The 4990-nt window shown below is 35.2% G+C and overlaps 1 pseudogene; it reads left to right on the forward strand.

Annotated features, from left to right (window-relative positions):
• Positions 1-535: 535 nt before the first annotated feature.
• Positions 536-1501, forward strand: LOC141489220 (olfactory receptor 51F1-like; annotated as a pseudogene).
• Positions 1502-4990: the final 3489 nt, after the last annotated feature.

Below are 4990 nucleotides of genomic sequence, written 5' to 3' on the forward strand. Positions count from 1 at the left end.
TAAAAAGAACGGAAATCCATATTTTGTATTTTATAAAAACAAAAATTATTTTTAGGGAGTCATCAAATTAAGGAACATGAAATATAATGATGCTTTTCCCTGCTGCTTCTCATACTTCTATCTGGAGTCAGGAAGAATAAATCTTTCTCCTGGCTGAAATATTTGAAAAAAGCTTGACTTACCTCCTCTATCATTGTATTTGTCATCAAAAAAATTCCCTTTGATTTCTTAGCTTTCCTGCATATGATCTATTCTCAACAACATTCGACCCTCATTTCTATTTTCTGGAACTTTTATGAATCACCACCACTATCACCATCACAGCTACATCTAATATGGGTGAGGAATATTCACTTATTTGCCTTCTACCCTTTTCATTGTCAATTCAACTGGAATATGTGAAGCTCATTTAAGGAGAAGGTAGAAAGAAATAGCTTAATATTATCATTCATATGATTATCAGGGGCTTGTCATTAGTATCCCTATATTCCTGACATTCCTTTTACTATTATAGGTCGATAACTTTACAATTTGAATGATGCCTCCTCAAATCATCATATCACTTTTACCAAATTCCACCATAATATCCCTCACATTTCTGCTAACGGGGATCCCTGGTCTGGAATCTTCCCAGACTTGGTTCTCTATTCCTTTTTGTTTTCTTTATGTCATGGCAATCTCTGGAAATAGCATGATCCTATTTATCATCATCACCAATCAAAGCCTTCATGAGCCCATGTATTATCTTCTGTTCATGCTTCCAGCTACTGACATGTGTCTGTCCATTTCCACTATGCCCACTACTCTGTGTGTCTTCTGTCTTAATTTTCAAGAGATCAGTTGGAATGTTTGTCTTAGTCAAATGTTCTTCATTCATTGCTTTTCTGTCATGGAGGCCTCAGGGCTCTTGGCAATGGCCTTTGACCACTACATTGCTATCTGTAACCCACTCAGGTATGCTACCATTCTCACTCCCAGTAGGATCATCCAGATTGGGCTGATGGTGGTGGGAAGAAGGGTCATGTTCATGATTCCACTGCTCCTGCTTCTTAAGTGCCTGTCATTCTGCAGGGATAATATTCTTTCTCATTCCTACTGTTACCATCCTGATGTAATCAAATGTTCCTGCTCTGACATCAGGATCAACAGCATCTGTGCATTTGTTGGAGTCCTTTCCACATTAGGTTTGGATGCTCCTTTGATTGCTCTCTCCTACGTGTTGATCATTTATTCTGTGCTCAATATTGCTTCCCCAGAGGAATGATACAAAGCATTTAGTACCTGCCTTTCACATATTGGTGCTGTGGCTATCTTCTATATCCCTCTCATTGGACTGTCAGTTGTTCATAGGTGGGGAAAGAAGGCACCCCCATTTATCCACACCATGATGTCCAATGCCTTTCTCCTTCTTCCCCCAGTTCTAAATCCAGTCATCTATAGTGTGAAAACCAAGCAAATCCATAGAACCATCATTAAGGTTTTTCTGAAAAAAGGTTACTAATGTAAAAACAGTACAATTAAAAAGAAATTCATACTAGAAAATGAATAAATGGGAAATATTTTGGGTGGAAACTAATGACTTTCTGCAACACAATCTCTTAAAAAAGCTCTCCTTTTTAAAATCCATTTTCTGACTTTGATCCCAGCCTGATGAGTAATGTCATGGAATCATGGGATCTGAGATCACTTCTGCTCTCAAGAGGTTTATATGAAAAAGAGATGATTATTAGCAGCAAAAGGGAGAAGAAATCAAGACAGGTATGATTAGAAGTCTATGTCTTTCAAATATTTGTTTCATCTGGTTCCAGAAAAAAAAAAACTGAATGAATTTAATATTGGATAATTCATTCAGAAAACATGACTTTAATAAACATTTTTTTCACAGCCTGCTGTGTGCAACAAAAGAATCAAATGTATGACATCCCCCAAGGAGTGATTATTGACTCAAAGGAATTTTTCCTCCTTAGAGTACTAGAGAGTTTTCATCTTGCCAGTGCAAGCAGGATTTTATGTAATTCAAAACCTAGATATTTATACATACACCTGGAAGGAATAAACTAAAAATAAAACTGAGTACTTTACTATATTATTTGCAAAGTTAAGTGAGCAGAAATAGATATGAGGTCAATATATATGGTAACATCAATATCCAATTGTTAAAAACAGTAATTCTTATTAATACAGTGGCCTATCACATTTCCAAAGAACTCTTGTGATGAAAAATCAATCTCAAAAATGCATATAGAATATAGATAGAAGAATGTTTTTCTCTTTATCATTCTAGCCCTTCCCCTTCCTTTTTTTGGAATATATCAAAAGAGGAAAAATATTTTGTGAGACATCATATGCATATTGGGCATCATATTTCTTACTTTCTCACTGCATGGAGGAAGGGGGTAAAGAAGGAGATAATTTGAAACTGAAAATAAAAACAAAAGAAAAAATTATAACAGAAAGAATATTGATTCAATTAGATTCTTTTTGAAGTGCTAAATGTGGTATAGCTGGGGAGAATATGGATAAGATGATTTAGAAGAATCTCCTATGAAGAGTTTGAATTGATTTCACAATAACATTAGTAAAGAGAATGCTTTGAGTATTTCTGGACAGGACAGATGAGTCAAGAAGATGGACTTCCCTCGACTGGGTTGGGGAAAACCACAAAAGTTGCTTTATAAAGGCAAGGGCAAGACTGATTTTCAATTCTTCTGCTGCTAATATTCCTTCACTTCAACCATCAACATCTGAAAAACATTCACCACATAATGTATCCCTGTGCATGCATGTAGGGTGGGAGAAAGGGGGAAATGAGAGAAATCAACTGTGCTGAAATTATTCAGTTTGAATGACAACAAGACTTTGTGAATGCAAAGGTTACTAAGTTGGTGAGCAGGATTGTCTGGACGCTATCCCCTGCAAGGAAACTAAGAACTGAATTAAGGGAATGAATTAAAATATCTGTAAGAGAAAACAGCAACAAAAACAACTCACCTACCTGTGGAGTTTTTATCGTAACCACCATGTGAAGAAGGAAGTACAAATGCTTATGTATTCATTATATGGATGAGGGAAATGAAGCTATAGAAATTAAATAACATGGTCAAGCAGATAGGAAATGTTAGGTACATCACTGAAGCTCAGTTCTCTTCTCAATTCATGTCTGTGATTCGTCCTATATACATAATTCATTTGATCTTCATATATAGTAGTTACACTGTGAGTTTCAGTTCTTTAGGATGTCAGATCAAGGAGGGTGAGATTCCTGAGGGATTTGTTTTATTTATAGTCCTATGCAAATATAAGTCCTTGCATGATATGACCTGTTCTCTTCCCACCTCTTGCCCCCAATAAATGTGCATGTGTGCATATTCATGTAAGACAAAAAGAACTAACACATCAATGACTGTCAATATATACAGTATTCAACAGCTATCCCTGCATATTTCTTAATTTTTGGTTATTTTGGTGAATTTAATAATCATAATAAAAGCATTTCTATATATGAAGTCTAAAAATAAAATTTTATATGGCTTTAATAACATATAGTTTCATGAGTGTATAACCTATAGCATTACAGTAATGATATCACCTTGTGTCTTTAAGCAAGCTCATAATGGAGATGAGATGGTCTATGCTTTGAATGATATCTAAAATTTAGCCAGACTGGGAGAGAATTCATTCAATGTCTTTCATAAGTAAGCCCCAGGTGTTTTTCCAGATGTAGGGGGAGAAGATAAAGGGAATATATTCTGATAAGTGAAAAGGCAATGTGATGAAGAGCAAAGATTGAGAAAAGAGCATGATATGTTTGTGGGACATTGATTAGTCTGCCTAGTCTGGAGTAAGGAGAAGTACGAATGTATCAGATCATAAAAGACCTTGAATTCTAGGCAAAGGTAGTTAGAATTTATAAGATAAATAATTGAAAACCCTGAATAACACGGCATTCACCAAGGACAGGGGAATTGTTTTCCCCTGGTTTGAAAATAGGTCTCCCTGATTGTTAGTTAGAATTGTACAGATTGTTATTGTTTGTATGTCATTGTAACAGGAATTTGGCATGTAAACTTACCTGAAGGCAGAATATAAAGAGAAAGATTGCCTTTGCACTTAGAGGAGTGGAAAGGTAGAATGAGAAAGATGGTATACTCTATACTATTTAGTTGAATATGCACTGAAGGAGTAAATTAAAACTGATAAGAATACTGCATATTGGTTCAACTAGGTGGCATTAGGGCAGTTAGGTGACACAATGGATAGAGAGCATGGGCCCTAGAGACAGGAAAAGCTGAGTTCAAATACGACCTCAGACAATTAATAATTACTTAGCTGTGTGACCTTGTGCAAGTTACTTAACCCCATTGACTTACAAAATAAAAAAAAAGAATACTGCATTTGCCTATATAACTGTGTAAGAGTCTGATCCTTCCCTGTGTATTTCTTCCCAGGAAGTGATGGAACTGAATTAAATATTCCAAGTGCCTATATCTACTTTCCTAACGAGAAGCTGGTTATATCCTCTAGAAAGAATTTTGCATAAAGAAGAGAAGTAGATATGAAAAGGTGAATAGTTCAATAAAAAATAATTAAAATTACTTTTTCTTATTTGCATTTTGTGATAATTAACCTTTCTTTTTTGCTTTTTTGCAAGGCAATGGGATTAAATGACCTGCCGAAGGTAACATAGGTAGATAATTATTACATGACTGAAGTTGGATTTGAATTCAGGGCCTATGCGCTGTATACTTAGCTGCTCTTAATTATGATTTTTTGAAATTTTTTGAGCAGGTGATAGTTCTCCAATATTGAATTCTTTCATCTAAGTGGTACAAAGGATCGTAAATATAAAAGTAATGACAGCCTGTATTTTTCTACTACTTTGACTCATTCTGCCAATGAAACACTTAAACAATCATAGCTTTTTATTGGATGAGGGTGCAGGATGATTGGTCATTTCTGGAGTATCCATTTATGGATTAGGACTGTGATC

This window comes from Macrotis lagotis, chromosome 1 (genome assembly GCF_037893015.1).
Source record: "Macrotis lagotis isolate mMagLag1 chromosome 1, bilby.v1.9.chrom.fasta, whole genome shotgun sequence".
Lineage (NCBI taxonomy): Eukaryota > Metazoa > Chordata > Mammalia > Peramelemorphia > Peramelidae > Macrotis > Macrotis lagotis.